The 17,521-nt window shown below is 49.0% G+C and overlaps 1 long non-coding RNA gene across 2 annotated transcripts; it reads left to right on the forward strand.

Annotated features, from left to right (window-relative positions):
- The first annotated feature begins 861 nt into the window (after positions 1–861).
- Positions 862–16,368, forward strand: LOC129651410 (uncharacterized). Of its 2 annotated transcripts, XR_008714128.1 has the most exons (4): positions 862–990; positions 1,466–1,600; positions 3,255–3,490; positions 16,057–16,368. It is a non-coding gene; the product is annotated as an uncharacterized LOC129651410 (long non-coding RNA). The 2 variants fall into 2 exon arrangements; XR_008714127.1 differs by having other exon boundaries at positions 936–1,600.
- Positions 16,369–17,521: the final 1,153 nt, after the last annotated feature.

The raw sequence follows: 17,521 nt of genomic DNA on the forward strand, positions 1-17,521 counted from the left end.
AAATTAAAAAATAATAATAATAATAGAATCATCTTGTAGGACTACAGTGAGGATTGGAATTCTGCATACAAAACAGCTAGCTCAGTGCTGAGTCCATAGCAGGAGCTCAGGAAATGCCAGCACCTATCACATTATTACAGTCATTATGTTTCTGGTATCACTGATGCTAGTCTTGTGACATCGCTATTATCTCTGAGTGCCCAGCACCAAGTAGGTGCTTGGTAAATACCAAATCAGTGAATAAGTGACTTTCACACCTTCATTACAGTTTCTGGCTCCCTGACTTCATTTCTCCTTTATGCTTTGTAGAATCTGCTTTGTGGCAGGCCAGGGTCACGGTGAAGTGCTGGGCTCTGGAGTGAATAAGGTAAGGTTGTGCATCCCAGCTCTGCCAGGTGGCTAGCTGTGAGCCTCTCTGAGTCTCAGTGTCCCCATCTGTAGAATGGGATGATTAGCAGGACATACCTCATCAGGTAGTGGAAGATGGAGCTGAGCCTGGAGATAGGGGGAAGGGGAAAGAAAGAGCAGAGATTTCTTACAAAAGCAGAGAGAGAAGGAGGGAGCAGGCTGTGAAGGCCTTGAATGCCAGGCCAGGTGGTCCTAACTGGGCCCTGGTCTGAGGGCTCCGCCTGCAGACCCTTTGAGACAAAGCCAGGCTACCGGCCTGCGGCAGGGCAGAGACTTGTCTTCACTGGACTCCTCTGTCTCCATCTGGAGCTGGAGCCTGAGTGGTGGGAAAGGGAAGGCCATTTGCAATTCAGATCCAGGCCAGATGGGAGGACTTTGTTGGAGGAGGTGGGGGAGGTGGACTCAAGTGGAGTCAGCTGCCTCATTTCTCATGGCCTTCCCAACCCCAGACTAGCCCTTCTCGGCTGCCGCCCGTCAGAACACCAACCAGACGCTGACCTGTGCTCAACGCTGCTCTAAGTGCTTTACCTAAGCTGACTGATAATCATATGATAGAGATACCATTATTATCCCATTTCACAGGTAAGGGAAGTGAGGCAAAGTAACTTACCCAAGGTCACACAGTACGTAGTCAGTGGCAGAGCATTCAAACCAGGTTGCCCGACTGCAGAACCCATACTCTGATTCACGTATCACACCATCTAAAACTTCCTCCCAATTGCAACTCCTCCACCTTTTGCCCCAAAGCCCCGAAAGGATGTTGTATGTAAGTAAGTAAGTGTTAGTCTCTTAGTCGTGCCTGACTCTTTGCGACCCCATGTACTGCAGCCCACCAGGCTCCTGTGTCCATCAGATTTTCCAGGCAAGGATACTGGAGTGGGTTGCCATTTCCTTCTCCAGGGGATCTTCCCAACCCAGGGATTGAACCTCGGTCTCCTGTACTGCAAGCAGATTCTTTACCGACTGAGCTACAAGGGAAGCCCATACATGTTCAATATGCTTTCCTGAGTTTCTGCTGTGAAGCAGACCAAGCGGGCATCTCCCATCTTCTTCACAGTCCACATGGCTCACTGGGGCCATAAGGCCGTTTTAGCAGACAGGTCGGGGGATCCAGGCCCCTCTTACTCTCTGGGCCTCATCGGACTTCTGGATCATCGGAGGAGACACTGGGATGGAGCAAGCGACCAGGCAGGTGGGTGCAGGGACCCCCACACATATGGTTAATTGATCTAGGATAAAGCAGCTTTAACTGCTGGGAGCTACTGGTTCCCTCTCCCATTCCACAAACAGAGAGGAAGTACCAGGTGTGAGGCACCTTCTCACACATTCTCATCATCCCTTCTCTAGCCACCCCATGGACCTGGGACATAGGCACTGTTAGCTCCATACTACAGAAAAGAAAGTAGCTATTCCAAGAAGACCTCAGTCTGTCTCTGCTCTTTGATGGGAAAAAAGGTCCACCCTCCATCCTTTTTCCTCCTTGTCTGCTTCTGTCCCCCGGTGGAGAATGCACCCTCACCTGGATGGTCCTTCCCATCTAGGACCTTCTGTTCTGATGAAGCCCTTCATTCATCCAGGTGGGAAGTGATGTGCTGCATGACAGGGTGATGGCACTGAACAGACCCTCTCTGATGAATCTGCTTTGTGGCAGGCCAGGGTCATGGTGAAGTGCTGGGCTCTGGAGTAAACAGGATACAGCTGTGTATCCCAGCTCTGCCAGGTGGCTAGCCATGAGTCTCTCTGAGTCTCAGTGTCCCCATCTGTAGAATGGGATGATCAGCAGGACATACCTCATCAGGTAGTAGAAGACAGCCCTCACTAGCTGTCTGACCTTGTTTAAGCGATGCCCAAAGTTCAGCTTCTCTGTACATTGGTGCTGAATCAAATCTCAGAGACAGAGTTTTAGGTGAAGTAGAAAAGGATAGCTCTATTGCTTTACCAGGCAAAGGGGCCATAGGGACTAATGCCTTCAAAGCTGTGTGTCCCAACTTGTAGAAGACAGTGACAAGTTTTATAGTAATTGTTCAAAGAAGCCATGATCAGCTCATGGACATTCTTCTGATGAGTTGATGGTGAGGTAAGTAGGCGTCTGCATCATCAACCTTCAGGACCAACAGCTCTGGAGTCTACATGCTTGTGGGCAGCATGCCATATTTCTCCCTCCTGGAGGGGGTTTCAGTATCTGCAAAATATCTAAAGATATTGTTGTGTCTATCTGTTGATGGGGAACCAGGACCTTGTCTCAGGGATGCTCTTGACTGTTTCCCCTGGTCTCACATCCTCTCCCTTCCCTAATTAACAACTGCTTGAACCTACCCATTGGAACTCAGAGAAGGCAGAATGAAGGCTGTTTCCTATAATCAAAGAAATGGGGGACACAGAAAGACCTGTGCCCAGGAGCCCTGCTCCATATCCTAAGCCCCTTTCTCTCTACCACCACTATTGGCTCGTCCATGAAATGGGCAGCAGAGTCCCTCCTTCCAGGATTGTGAATTCAATCAGTTATCACCTGGACAGGCCCCATACCCTTGGTGCCTTATGAATGAATGCACGCACCACTCCCTCTGCACGTCCTTGCTCCCCAGTGGATGGAGGCTGTCCTCCTCCCTCTGTGACCTCCGAACCCTCCCCCTCCTCCCCACCATTCCTGCTCAGCAAGGGCTTGTGAGTCCCTTCCCCCCACCAGGCCCAGGGGGCCCAGGGAAATTAGACCGAATCAAAGCAGAAAATGAGTTTTCATTCATCTTGGAATGATGCGAGAGGTTACGGGCAAGACAAATAGCAGCCTCCCCCTCTTCCTTTATCACTGTCACTGCAATTAATAGGCTGTGGCCTTCGTCATCCAGGCCTCTGCTAAGGAGAGAGCAGGCCCCCCGGGCGACGCTAACGAGGGAGAGGAAGCAGACCGGTCTCCAGCCAAGTTCGGTCACCAGGCCATATGCTCACCTGGCCCTATAGACTCGCTGCCCAGGATCCGATGAGCCAGGAGGGTGTGAGCACGTGGGGCAGCCAAATAGGACCAAATGTCAGCTGAGGCCAGAGGGAGACAACAGTCCTCCGACACCCCTGGGAGCACCCGATGGTCTGTTTTTTTTTTTTTTTTAACATTTATTTATTTATCTTAGCTGTGCTAGGTCTTAGTTGCTGGCATGCAAACTCTTAGTTGCGACATGTGGGCTCTAGTTCCCCGGCCAGGGATTGAACCCAGGCTGCCCGCATTGGGAGCACAGAGTCTTAGCCATTGGACCACCAGGGAAATCCCCAGTCTGTGGTTTGACGATCATGATGATGCCGTGCCTCTTGAGGGCACCCAAAGTGTCACCGTGATGAGGCACATGCTATTTCTGCTGTATCCAGCCACCTATGAGCAAGGCATCTGTATTCAGAGAAGTACAGCTGCCTGTGTGAGGTCACGCAGGTTTGGAAGAGGTGCCACCAGGCTTTGGCCACAGGACTGCTTCAGACCAAAGCTTGGGGTCCTCTTGATCATGTTCTACCACCAAACAATGTAGAGGGAGCTGGAACTGGGGGGTGGCTTCCTGAAAGTCTCTGGTACCAGAGTTTTAGTAGGAAAAGAGCTGTGGGAATGAATTGAGTCAGTGGTAGCTCCCAGCCCAGGCCCAGTCCTGGGGGCCTCAGACCCTTGAGGTCATTGCAGTCTTGGGTCTGACCACGTGTTTGTCATGCATCAAAAGGAAGGCCCTTTATTCAAGTGTGAATAGATACTACTAAGATAATTTTTTTTTTGGCTGTGCTGGGTCTTCTTCATTGCTGTTTGGGGGCTTTCTCGAGTTGTTGGGGCTATGCTTTGTTACGGGACATGGGTTTTTCATTGCAGTGCCTTCTCTTGTTGCGGAGCACGGGCTCTAGAGCATTAGTAGTTGTGGAGCATGGGCTTAGTTGCCCCTCGGCATGTGGACTCTTTCCAGACTAGGCATCCAACCCGTGTCCCCTGCATTGGCAGGCAGATTCTCAACCACTGGACCATCAGGAAAGTCCACTATTAAGATAATTTTAAAAGCGTTCGTCGCTTAGTCATGTCTGACTCTTTGCGATCCCATGGACTGTAGCCTGCCAGGCCCTTCTGTTCTTGGAATACTCCAGGCAAGAACACTGGAGTGGATTGCCATTCTCTTCTCCAGGGCATCTTCCCAACCCAGGGATCAAACCTGTTTCCTGCATTTCAGGCAGATTCTTTACCATCTGAGCCACCAGAGAAGCAATTTTAAAGGAGGATTCCTTCCAAGGGTTCCTGAAAGCCTAAGAGGTTTGGCTCATTAGGTATTTGCTCAATTAATGAATACCATATTACTTATCTTTTGCTATGAACTAATTATACCCCCGCAATTAGTAGCTTAAAATAATAACAAATATTTATTAGCTTTCAGAGTTACCATGGGTCAGGGATTCAGGAGTGACTTGGCCAGCAATTCTGGTTTAGGATCTCTCATGAAGTTAAATCATATATTAGCCTGGGCTACATACAGCCCTCCGCAGGCTACGCTGGAGCTGGAAGATCTGCTTCCCACGTGACACACTCATATGACTGGTGTTGGTGCTGGCTGTGGGTGGGAGGCCTTTGTTCCTCTTCAAGGGGAGCTCTCCACAAGATCGCCATAACACAGGAGCTAGCTTCCTCAGAGCTGGTGATTCAGTAGAGCAAGGCAGAGCCACAGTGCACTTTATAACCTGGCCCAGAAGCCAAACACTGTCACTTCTGCCATACTCTATTGATCATTAAGACCACCTGCTTTGGTGCTGGAGGGAACTATTCAGGGTGTGAATACCAGCAAGCTGGTAAGCATCATTGGGGGTTATCTCAGAGGCTGGCTACCATAGGTACTGAAATCAAAAGTGCTTTGTGAGGTTAAGAAGGGATCCTTGTGACGAGGGGAAGGGATAGATAGGGAGTTTGGAATGAATATGGACACTCTGCTGTACTTAAAATGGATTCCCAACAAGGACCTCCTGTATAGCACAGGGAACTCTGCTCAACGTTATGTGGCAGCCTGGACGGGAGGGGAGTTTGGGAGAGAATGGATACATGTTTATGTATGCCTGAGTCCTTTTGCCCTTTTGCTGTCCACCTGAAACTATCACAACATTGTTAATCAGCTATATTCTAATACAAAATAAAAAGTCTTTACCAGCTGAACTACAAGGGAAGCAGCACATACTCCAAAAGGTTTTTTAAAAAGGAGATTCATGAGTTGTTCAAAAATAGGCAAAGCTTAATCTATAGGGTTATCTTCGCAGGAGAATCTTTGCCTTTGAGGGAGATAGGAACTGAGAAGAGCCCCAAGGAGGCTGCTGGGGAGCTGATAATGTTTATCACTTGATCAGGGTGTTGGTCCCATGAACATGTTTACTTTGTGAAATATCATTATCATCGCATACGATGTGTGTATTTTTCTATATGTACATGATGCTTCAATAAAAATATTTTGAAGCGGATCCTCATACTCAAAAAGATTTGGAGCAATTCATGTGTTCAAATCTCCTAATTTTATGGGAGAGAAAACACTAGAGCTCTGAGAGAGAAGGTGACCTGCTCAAGGTCCCTTGGCAGGTCAGGGGTGGGGTCTTTTTTCCCCTCATGTTATGATTTTCTTTTGCGGGGATTTTTATTGAGATACAGTTGATTTACAATATTGGGTTAGTTGCAGGTGTACAGCAAAGTGATTCAGTTATATATTTATAAACATATGGTTGTGGTTTAGTCACTAAGGCATGTCCTGTGTTGCAGGCAGATTCTTTACTGACTGAGCCACCAGGGAAGTAGGGAAATGGAACTCCTGGGCCCACAGTGCCTGCAAAGGTCTGTTCCCAGGGCCCAGGAGGCTCAAATGTCAGTCCAAGATCCCACCCCTGAGAAGGGATAAATTCGGAGTTTGGGATTAACATATACACATTAATATATATAAAATAGATAACCAACAAGGACCTACTACATAGCTCAGTGAACTCTACTCAATATCTTGCAATAATCTATGATGAAAAAGAATCTAAAAAAGAATGTCTATATTTAATATATGTATTTTAAATAAATAGGAATATATTGAAATATATAGGAACATATTTAGATATTTAAATAAATAATATATATGTATAAATGTAAGTTTATAAATATTCAGTTCAGTTCAGTCACTCAGTCGTGTCTGACTCTTTGTGACCCCACGAACCACAGCACGCCAGGCCTCCCTGTCCATCACCAACTCCCAGAGTTCACCTAAACCCATGTCCATCGAGTCGGTGATGCCATCCAACCATCTCATCCTCCATTGTCCCCTTCTCCTCCTGCCCTCAATCTTTCCCAGCATCAGGGTCTTTTCAAATGAGTCAGCTCTTTGCATCAGGTGGCCAAAGTATTGGAGTTTCAGCTTCAGCATCACTCTTTCCAATGAACACTCAGGACTGATTTCCTTTAGGACGGACTGGTTGGATCTCCTTGCAGTCCAAGGGACTCTCAAGAGTTTTCTCCAACACCACAGTCCAAAAGCATCAACTATGACTGTAAATATAAAAATATTGAAATTATAAATACATAAATATATCTACACATTTATAAATATGTTTATAAATATGTATTTATGTATATAGAATAAATAGGAATATATTTGAATAAATAGGAATATATTTATATATTTAAATAAATATATACATTCTTTTTTAAGATTCTTTTTAATCATAGATTTTTACAAGATATTGAGTATGGCTCTCTGGGCTGTATGGCAGGTCCTTGGTTATCTATTTTAGACATATTAGTATGTATCTGTTAATCCCAACCTCCTAATTAGCCCCTTCACAAGGGTAGGGTCTTGGATTGGTATTCGAGCCACCTGGGCCCTGGAAACAGACCTTTGCAGGCTCTGTGGTCGGGGAGCTCCATTTCCTCTCTTTGTTCCCCCAGCTCCCCCAGCGAGGCTCCAGAACGGAGAGATACAGAGCCAGGGATGCGCCAGGGCCCGGCTCACACAGCGCCTCCCCGTGTGCCCACCCTGGGCCAACCGGAGCGCTCTCTGCCTGCAGCCCTCAGCCTGGGCGTTCCGAGAGGTGGAGCGTCAGGAGAGGGCCCTGTCCTGAGGCGGGAGGGGCGAGTGCGGGCGGTGTGGCTCCTTCTCTGCGCACGCCTCTACTAGACACCCCTCACTGCAGCCAAAGGTGGAGAAACTCTGTACAATCAGCAAAAACAAGACCGGGAGCTGACTGTGGCTCAGACCATGAACTCCTTATTGCCAAATTCAGACTTAAATTGAAGAACGCAGGGAAAACCACTAGACCATTCAGGTATGACCTGAATCAAATTCCTTAGGATTATACGGTGGAAGTGAGAAATAGATTCAAGGGATTAGATCTGATAGACTCCAATACTCTTGCCTGGAAAATCCCATGGATGGAGGAGCCTGGTAGGCTGCAGTCCATGGGGTCGCTAAGAGTCAGACAAGACTGAAGTGACTTAGCAGTAGCAGTAGCAGAGTGCATGAAGAACTATGGACAGAGGTTCATGACGTTATACAGGAGGCAGAGATCGAGACCATCCCCAAGAAAAAGAAATGCAAAAAGGCAAAATGGTTGTCTGAGGAGGCCTTACAAATAGCTGTGAAAAGAAGAGACGCGAAAGGTAAAGGAGAAAAGGAAAGACATACCCATTTGAATGCAAAGTTCCAAAGAATAGCAAGGAAAGATAAGAAAACTTTCCTCAGCAATCAGTGCAAAGAAATAGAGGAAAACAATAGAATGGGAAAGACTAGAGATCTCTTCAAGAAAGTTAGAGACACCAAGGGAACATTTCATGCAAAGATGGGCACAATAAAGGACAGAAATTGTATGGACCTAACAGAAGCAGAAGATATTAAAAAGAGGTGGCAAGAATATACAGAAGAAGTATACAAAAAAGATCTTCATGACCCAGATAACCACCTAGAGCCAGACATCCTGGAATGCGAAGTCAAGTGGGCCTTAGGAAGCATCACTATGAACAAAGCTAGTGGAGATGATGGAATTCCAGTTGAGTTATTTGCTGATGCTGTGAAAGTGCTGCACTCAATATGCCACAAATTTGGAAAACTGAGCAGTGGCCACAGCACTGGAAGAGGTCACTTTTCATTCCAATCCCAAAGAGAGGTAGTGCCAAAGAATGCTCAAACTACCACATGAGTGCACTCATCTCACACGCTAGTAAAGTAATGCTCAAAATTCTGCAAGCCAGGCTTCAGCAATATGTGAACCGTGAACTTCCAGATGTTCAAGTTGGTTTTAGAAAAGGCAGAGGAACCAGAAATCAAATTGCCAACATCCTCTGGATCATCGAAAAAGCAAGAGAGTTCCAGAAAAACATCTATTTCTGCTTTATTGTCTATGCCAAAGCCTTTGACTGTGTGGATCACAACAAACTGTGGAAAATTCTGAGAGATGGGGATACCAGACCACCTGACCTGCCTCCTGAGAAATCTATGCGCAGGTCAGGAAGCAACAGTTAGAACTGGACATGGAACAACTGACTGGCTCCAAATCGGGAAAGGAGTCCGTCAAGGCTGTATATTGTCACCCAGCTTATTTAACTTATATGCAGAGTAAATCATAAGAAATGCAGGACTGGATGAAGCACAAGCTGGAATCAAGATGGCTGAGATAAATATTAATAACCTCAGATATGCAGATGACACCACACTTACGGCAGAAAGGAAAGAAGAACTAAAGAGCCCCTTGATGAAAGTGAAAGAGGAGAGTGAAAAAGTTGGCTTAAAATTCAACATTCAGAAATCTAAGATCATGGCATCTGGTCTCATCACTTCATGGCAAATAGATGGGGAAACAATGGAAACAGTGACAGACTTTATCTTTTTGGGCTCCACAATCACTTCAGGTGGTGACTGCAGCCATGAAGTTAAAAGATGCTTGCTCCTTGGAAGTAAATTTATGACTAACGTAGATAGCATATTAAAAAGCAGAGACATTACTCTGTCAACAAATGTCTGTCTAGTCAAAGCTATGGTTTTTCCAGTAGTCATGTATGGATGTGAGAGTTGGACTATAAAGAAAACTGAGCACTGAAGAATTGATGCTTTTGAACTGTGGTGTTGAAGGAGACTCTTGAGAGTCCCTTAGACAGCAAAGGGATCCAACCAGTCCATCCTAAAGGAAATCAGTCCTGAATATTCATTGGAAGGAGTGATGCTGAAGCTGAAGCTCCATCATTTTGGCCACCTGATGCAAAGAGCTGATTCATTTGAAAAGACCCTGATGCTGGGAAAAATTGAGGGCAGGAAGAGAAGGGGACAACAGAGGATGAGATGATTGGATGGCATCATCGACTCAATGGACATGAGTTTGAGTAAATTCTGGGAGTTGGTGATGGACAGGGAAGCCTGGCATGCTGCAGTCCATAGGGTCGCAAAGAGTCAGACACGACTGAGCAACTGAACTGAACTCACTCAGGAAACAGTCCTTCTCCATTGGCTGGATTTCAGGGACTTTCAGGGCTGGGACCCAGCCTTACTCAGCTTTGAATCTCTTCCATCCATCTGCATATCCACCCAACCATCCACCTAAACAAGAGTCTCCTGAGCACCTATTATAAGCACTAGAGATATAAGAACAAACAGAATCAGCAAAATTCCTGTCCGAGGGAACTAACATGCTAGTCAGGTAGACACAACAGGTAAGATACAGAGGATGGTGGGAGGGCATAAGAGTGTGTGTGTGTGTGTGTGTGTGTGTGTGCAGTTGTATCAGGGAAGATCTTATTGAGAAGAAGAGATTTGAGCAAAGACTCGAGGAGGGTGAGCGGGTGGGCCTAAAGTTTTCTGCAGGAAGAGTATTCCGGGCCAAGGGAACAGCATGGACAAGGCTCAGAGGCAAGTGCCTGCCCGGCATGCCAAGGAGGCCAGTGAGGTCTGAGTGGGGTGAGCGAGAGGAGGCAGAATTGTGCAATGGAGACCCCATGGCTTGGGTGCCCGTCAGATCTGGCCTTGAACCTCGGTCCTGCTGTTCTTCAACTAGGTGACCCAAGGGCTCTTGGCTGTGCAGTCTGGACGATACCATCCTTTTGAGGCTTAAACTCAATCTCATCTTAATGACAAATCCACAAAGTTTGAACAAGACAGATGGTCCCATTCCCCTCACCTCCCCTGGAATATAAGCTCCACGAAGGAGTTCCACGATCCAGAGATCGTGTGTGTTTTGTTCACCACTAAATCCTCAAACCCAGAATCACAGACCTTACAGTGAAACAAGCAATGACAATACACTGTGATGGTATATGGCTTGCAGGGGAAAGGGGGAAGCCAAAGGGGCTCTTGGTAGGGAAGCCTAAGGTGCACTGGGAGAACAGCTTGGAGGGCTTCCTGGAGGAAGTTACAGCTGGGACCTGCAGAAGAGTAGGCGTCAACCAAGCTGTATTCCAGGCAGAGGGAACAGCGTGCACAAAAGCTCAGAGGCTGGAAATAGCAACTTATTTGGAAGCACTTCGATACACTAGAACAGAGCATTAGGAGGGATAAAGGGGCTGCGTGCATGGGGTCGTGGGGCAAGGGGGATGGGAGTAAGGGATGACTAGAAATTAGGTGAGTGGAGTCTTCCTGTGTCCTAAAAGCCATGGAAGACCCTGGTACCCGTGTTGGATGTGACACAGTCCTTGGCACATAAAAGTGAGATGGAGGAAGAGAGAGGGAGTTGGGAAAGAAAGGAAGGAAATCAGAGCCCACCACAGCCTCGCCTCTCATCGGTTTTCAACAGCAGCTGCGGTTCAGCGGGACTCCTGGGAAATCCAGCCCAAGACCGCCTCTGCCGTCTCACAAGTGTTACAAACTGAAAGTCCCTCAGTCGTGTCTAACTCTGCAACTCCATGAACTATACAGTCCATGGAAATCTCCAGGCCAGGATACTGGAATGCGTAGCCGTTCCCTTCTCCAGGGATCTTCCCAACCCAGGGATCCAACCCAGGTCTCCCACGTTGCAGGCAGATTCTTTACCAGCTGAGCCACCAGGGAAGCCCCCTTTGCCAGCTCAATGGTCCCTAAGGCCTCCCAAGACCGAGTGGGTCCCGCTCCCTCCCTCTCTGTGCTCCTGGCCAGGGAGGGCGGGGTGGGGCAGGCGGGCCCCAGGGTCCCAGCAGTGGACACAGTGTTCTGGTGCAGTGGAAGGACCTTAAACTCCCAGACAAGGACACAGCAGTAAAGGATGATGTGGTCGAACCCCCAGGTCCACGGCGAGCGGACCCCAGGTGTGTGATCGGGAGCAGTTAAATTTCATCATTACCCTTTCTCCAATGGTGTTTTTTATAGTCTTTTTTACTACTGGCACTAAAGGTTTTGGACTCATCCTGGCGGAGTGGAGGACATCACTCGTAGGGCTGACTGCTCTCCGTGATATAAAAAAATGACAAGTCCCGGCTTAATCTTTCTGATAACTGTGTTCCGCGCCCCCATCCATCTCCACCAAGGGGTTTGGGCGAAGCTGGAAGACAAGAGCATCTCAGCGTTTAAGAATGAAAAATTAAGTGCCCTTTTTAAGCCCAGCGTGGAGCTCTTTGGCTTGGTGCTGTTCTGGAGGCGGGGGGTCTGGCAGGAGTGGGGTGGGGGGGGTGAGAGAGGAGGGTAGAGTGAGAACAAGTCAGCAGTGTTACCTCCAGGTCCTGGGGCAGGGAGGTGGACAGTGGGTCCCCCACAGTGTCGTGAGAGTGTCAGCCTGAGCGTGCATACTTGGAAATGTGGGTGAGTCTTGGTTTCACCTGGGTGGCCCCTTACTTGTGCATCTGAGTCTCCGTCCAGGAGAGTCTGTGGCTGTGCTTTCGTGTAAGTGTCTGTACCTGGTCATGCATGACTAACATAGGAGAGTGAAAACAGCCTTGCGCTGCAGATTGATTCGATTCCCAGCTCTGCTTTAATTACCTATGGAGCCTTTTGTAAGTCATTCCCCCTCTTGGGGCCTTAGTTTCCTCATCTGTAAAATCAGTGAGTGGGGATGACAGGAAGCTAAAATCTGCAAACCAAGCACTCGCTCACCGGATCACCTGGGGCACATGACGCCCCTTCTCTTTGCCTCCCTTTCGCCATCTGTCCCACCAGACCCTTGCTCTACTGCACCTCCAAGGCTATTTCTGCCCTGGGATGTGAAGACCTGAGAGTCAGGCGGCCAGCGAGGCTCCACGAGGCCCAGGTTCTAGCCTGGCACTGCAGCATTGGTCCAAAGCCAGCTTCCAGTCGTGGCTCAGACTTTTCTGCTTGTGCCCAGGAGACCGGCTGCCTTTCTGTGCCCCAGAAACAGCCAGTTTCAGGGCAGACTCTGGGCACAGGGTGCAAAGGGCAAGGGTTTGGTGCCTTCAGCCCTGGGCTTCAGTTCCAATTTTATTACCAGTTGTGTCTGTGACCTGAGCCTCAGTTGCTTTACTGGTGAAATGGAAACAAAAGAGACAGTAGTCCTCTCCCATAGGATCTGATGAGCTCTACTTCTTCCATGCGTGCGTGCTAAGTCGCTTCAGTCATGTCCAGCTCTCTGCGACCCCATGGACTGTAGCCCACCGCCAGGCTCCTCTGTCTATGGGATTCTCCAGGCAAGAATACTGGCGTGGGTTGCCATGCCCTCCTCCAGGGGATCTTCCCGACCCAGGGATCGAATCCGCGTCTCTTATGTCTCCTGCCTCGCCAGGCAGGTTCTTTACCACCTAGGAAGCCTACCTCATCCATAGTAAGTGCTATCAGAGGACATCCCAAGTGTGCAGACCCCTAAACAAAACTCATCCACCGGTCACTGTCTAATCTCATCTTCAACGCCTTCATCTGTGGAAAGAGGGGACAAAAGATCCTTTTGCAAAGATGTGAGCAGGGAGGGGAAGCTGAACCGGGAGACTTTGGCGGCCAGGGGTCTGGTCTGTCCTGGAAGGAGCCAAACATTTGTTGTTAATAAGAGTAGGAGGGAAAAACCCCCTGTGATAAGCTCCCTCCTGGGCCCGGGCAGGTGCGATCCTGCACAATCCCTTTATCACCAGCAGCGAGGTTTGGAGAACAAGATGAGAGGCTGATAGGCCCTGGTTATCTGGGGTGGCAGCGTTTATCTGGCAAGTTTCCACAGGGTCCCCATTAGCGTGTGTGTTATCTGGGCCCGAGCTGCTGGGGACTAGGGGCCCCCACCCCTACTGAGCAGGATGGCAAGAGAGGGGCTGACGATGACCTCTTGTGTGGCCGGGGAGGTGTGTAGTGAAGAATGGCCGGGGCCCTGGGCCATCTGGGGCCCCACGTGAGCTTGTCCCAGAGATTTGGTGCCATCATGACAGTGGGTACCAATGCTGGGTCCCTTCCCTGACTTGGATGGTGATCTCATTCACTCGGGATGCAGCAGCATCCATTCCGTCTTACAGACACCAAGGCCTGGACAGGTTATGTCCCTTTCCGAAAGGTGCCCAGCCAGAAAAATAGCAGAACCAGGATTTGAACTCTGGTCTGCTTGATTCTATTTTTATTATTTTATTTTTATTTTATTATTACTATTTTGGGCCATTCCCCAAAAATATGTGGAATCCTAGTTCCCCAACCAGGGATTAAACCCCCTGCTTTGGAAGTGTGGAGTCCCAACCATCGGATCATCAGGGAAGTAAGTCCCTGGTCTGCTTGATCCTAAAAGTACTGGCTCCCAGAACAAACCCTATGACCAGGGCAGAGTGGACCTCAGCCCCCTAACATTGCCAGAGATGGTTTGGGTCCACTAACCAAATGATGACCCACTCCAGTATTGTTGACTGGAGAATTCTCTGGACAGAGGTCATGGGCAGGTTACAGTCCATAGGGTTGAAAAGAGTCGGAGATGACTTAGTGACTGAACAACAACGAAACAATAACCCTGTTGATCTCACACTGCCTAGGGAATGGAAAGCTTGATCTTTGTATCTTGTTGCCATTTTATAGTTGAGCAAACAGAGGCCCAGACAGATACATCCCTTTGGCCAAAGTCATCCAGGTTAGAGATGTTGAATCCACTCCCCTGGCTTGGAGTCGGCTGGCAGCTCTGCCCCTCTGCATCCCCGAACCCCTATCATGGAGGGCTTCCCCTCCTCTCTGACCCGTGGAGGCCGTTACCATCTGTACCACTCGCGTGGCCCTTAATCATTTACTGCCCTTGCAGACAGCCTCGGTCAAAAGCAGTCAAGTTCTGACTCAGACCAGACCTGTGTTGCCACCATCTGTGCACGTGGCCCAGCTCCCCTGCTGACTGGAAGGGCCTGGAGGGCAAGAGCCAGGTGGCTGGCTATTTCTGTGTTTTCCCTACCTGCTGACGTGCTGAGCGTGCTGGACAAGCCAGTGCCCAGATTCGGACCTGGTGCTTGGAGCACAGGGCAAGGAGGAACCGCTGGGGATAACTGCAGGCCACAGGGACAGTGGGAGGGGCTGGCACCTCACCCCCTCCAGGACCAAAAGTGAAAGTCACTCAGTCGTGTCCAACTCTTTGCAACCCCAGGGACTATAGAGTCCACGGAATTCTCCAGGCCAGAATACTGGAGTGGGGTACCCTTTCCCCTCTCCAGGGGATCTTCCCAACCCAGGAATGGAACCCAGGTCTCCTGCATTGCAGGTGGATTCTTTACCAGCTGAGCCACAAGGGAAGTTGAACCCAGATTCTGCTCCATTCCTATCAGCCAGCCCAGCTCATACCCTGCAGTCCCATATTTGGTGACCGAAACCACAGCCATAACTGGGTCTAGCAGATACTTGAACCTTCCCCTTGGCACCTCCTATTCTCCCACCACACCAGCCAGTCATGGCCAGGCCCCACCAGTTCTGTGTCTTACGCGTCTCTTTTGGATCCAGCCCATCTTAAACTACTGCAACAGCCTCCTTCCCGGCCTCCCTGCCTCCATCTGCTCTCCAGATGCAGTCACAGTGTTCTTCTTCAAACGTAAACTGGAGCTTGTCCTTCCTCCGCTTAAACCCTTCAGGGCCTCCAAGGCCTTCATATGAAGTTCAAACATCTTAACGCCCCAAGAGCTGGCTCTGGCCCACTGTTCTTTTATCTCCAGCCATTCCGGGCCACACTGAACTCTGGGTTCCTTGGAATGCCCCCCTCACCCTGCCCTGGGCCTTAGCTCATACTCTTCTGTGTTAGGAACACCCCTTTCTGCCCTGATTGCTTTTATGGCACACTCCTCATCCTCCAGGTCTCAATTTGGGGTCACTTCCTCCAGGAAGCTTCTTTGGATCCCTGCCAGTTAGGTGCCTGCTTTTCCACGCGAGCATTTGCACACGTTTATCATGGCCCTCAAAACATGGACTGGGGGCTTCCCTGGTGGCTCAGTGGTAAAGAATCTGCCTGCCAATACAGGAGACAGGGGTCTGATCCTTGATCTCGGAAGATCCCATATGCCACGGAGCAATAAATTCATGCACCACGACTGAGCCTGTGCTCTAGAGCCTGGGAGCCACAGCTCCTGAAGGCTTCACACCCTGGAGTCCGTGCTCAGCAGCAAGAGAAGCCACCTCAGTGAAAAGTCTGAGTGCCGCAATTAGAGAGTAGCCCCTGCTCACCGCAACTAGAGAAAGTTGCAGCACCAAAGACCCAGCACAGCCAAACAAATGAATAAGTAAATAAAAATTATTTTTAAAAAATATGGACTGGGAATTTCCTGTGAACTTGACTTCTGTCTGTCTCCTCCAGTAGACTCTGAGCTCCCTTCAGTGGAGGCCGTACTTGCAAAGGAACAAGTGTTTGACAGCTTCTCTGCTCTTCCCGGTTCCCTTGAACTCCTCAGAGGGACTTAAAGGGATCGTGGAGCGTCGCGCCCCCCCCCCCCCCGGGGTTTTCTTCTTTTTTTCACTTTGTTAATTGTTCTTTAATGTTTTCATAGTTTTGATATATGGTTTAAACCTTTAACTTTCATTTTTAAAGTGAAGTACACTGTTTGTACAAAAGAACATGTAAATAACATACATATGCTGTTTGAATGATGGTAACGATAATAAAAGAGTCACCCTGTACTCACTCACATCCCAGTTTAAGAAGAGTTCATTTCCAAAGCTTTCAAAGCTTGTTGAGTTCCCATCACATCACGCTGGGCTAGACTGAAGGCAAAAGGAGAAGGGGGCGGCAGAGGAGGAGATGGTTAGAGAGTGCCACTGACTCAGTGGACATGAATTTGAGCCAGCTCTGGGAAATACTGAAGGACAGAGGAGCCTGGTGCGCTTCAATCCATGGGGACGCACAGAGACACACACAACTTGGTGACTGAACAACAGCAACATCCCACACAAAGCTTCCTCTCTAGAGGCAACCAATTTTTAAACTTTTGTTTGTATTTTCTTTCTAGTTTTATCACATATGGACAATTCCTAAATCACCTCTGATTTAATTTTGTATATTTTTGAACCAGACTTTATGGATTCTTTTGTGACTTGCTTTAAAAAAAACAAAACTAAACATTATCTATGGAGAATCACCCACATTGGGTCATTCTCCATGCATGCATGGTTGCTACTGCTGCTGCTAAGTCACTTCAGTCGTGTCCGACTCTGTGCGACCCCATAGACGGCAGCCCGCCAGGCTCCGCTGTCCCTGGGATTCTCCAGGCAAGAACACTGGACTGGGGTGCCATTTCCTTCTCCAATGCAATGCATGCATGGTATCTTATGCCATTTCACAATTTATGTATTAATTCTTCTGTTGTTTCCAGATATTTGCTATTACAGCCTGGGTTGTTCTTAATGGTTACCTTTCCCATTCATTCTTGGGACCTGTCCTGTCCCGTGAACTCCTGTCTCTCTCCTGCTGCCTCAGCCCACTCCCCAGAGAGGCAGAGTAGGGACACGTTTCCCAATCAGGGCCGCCTCTACAGAACCCACGAGCCAGGGTGGGGTTGCCTGAGTCCTGGGGGCCTCCTGGAGGAGACCTGGGGCTCCGGGGCTGGCTGATCGCTCCTCTGGCTTCCCGTTCCTCTTTCCACCTCTCCCCCTGAGCCTCAAAAGCAGCCACACTGCCCTCCCCATCGGCTGCCCAGATCCAGGCTCTCCCCCTGCCCTCCAACAGCCCAGCCTGGCAGAGGGCGTGGGACCGAGCGTCCTGGTGTGTGTATCCAGCTGTTGCTTGCCACAGCTGGCTGCACCGGGTTCTGCAGAGCCAGGAGGGCAGG

The sequence above is a fragment of the Bubalus kerabau genome, chromosome 4 (assembly GCF_029407905.1).
Source record: "Bubalus kerabau isolate K-KA32 ecotype Philippines breed swamp buffalo chromosome 4, PCC_UOA_SB_1v2, whole genome shotgun sequence".
Lineage (NCBI taxonomy): Eukaryota > Metazoa > Chordata > Mammalia > Artiodactyla > Bovidae > Bubalus > Bubalus kerabau.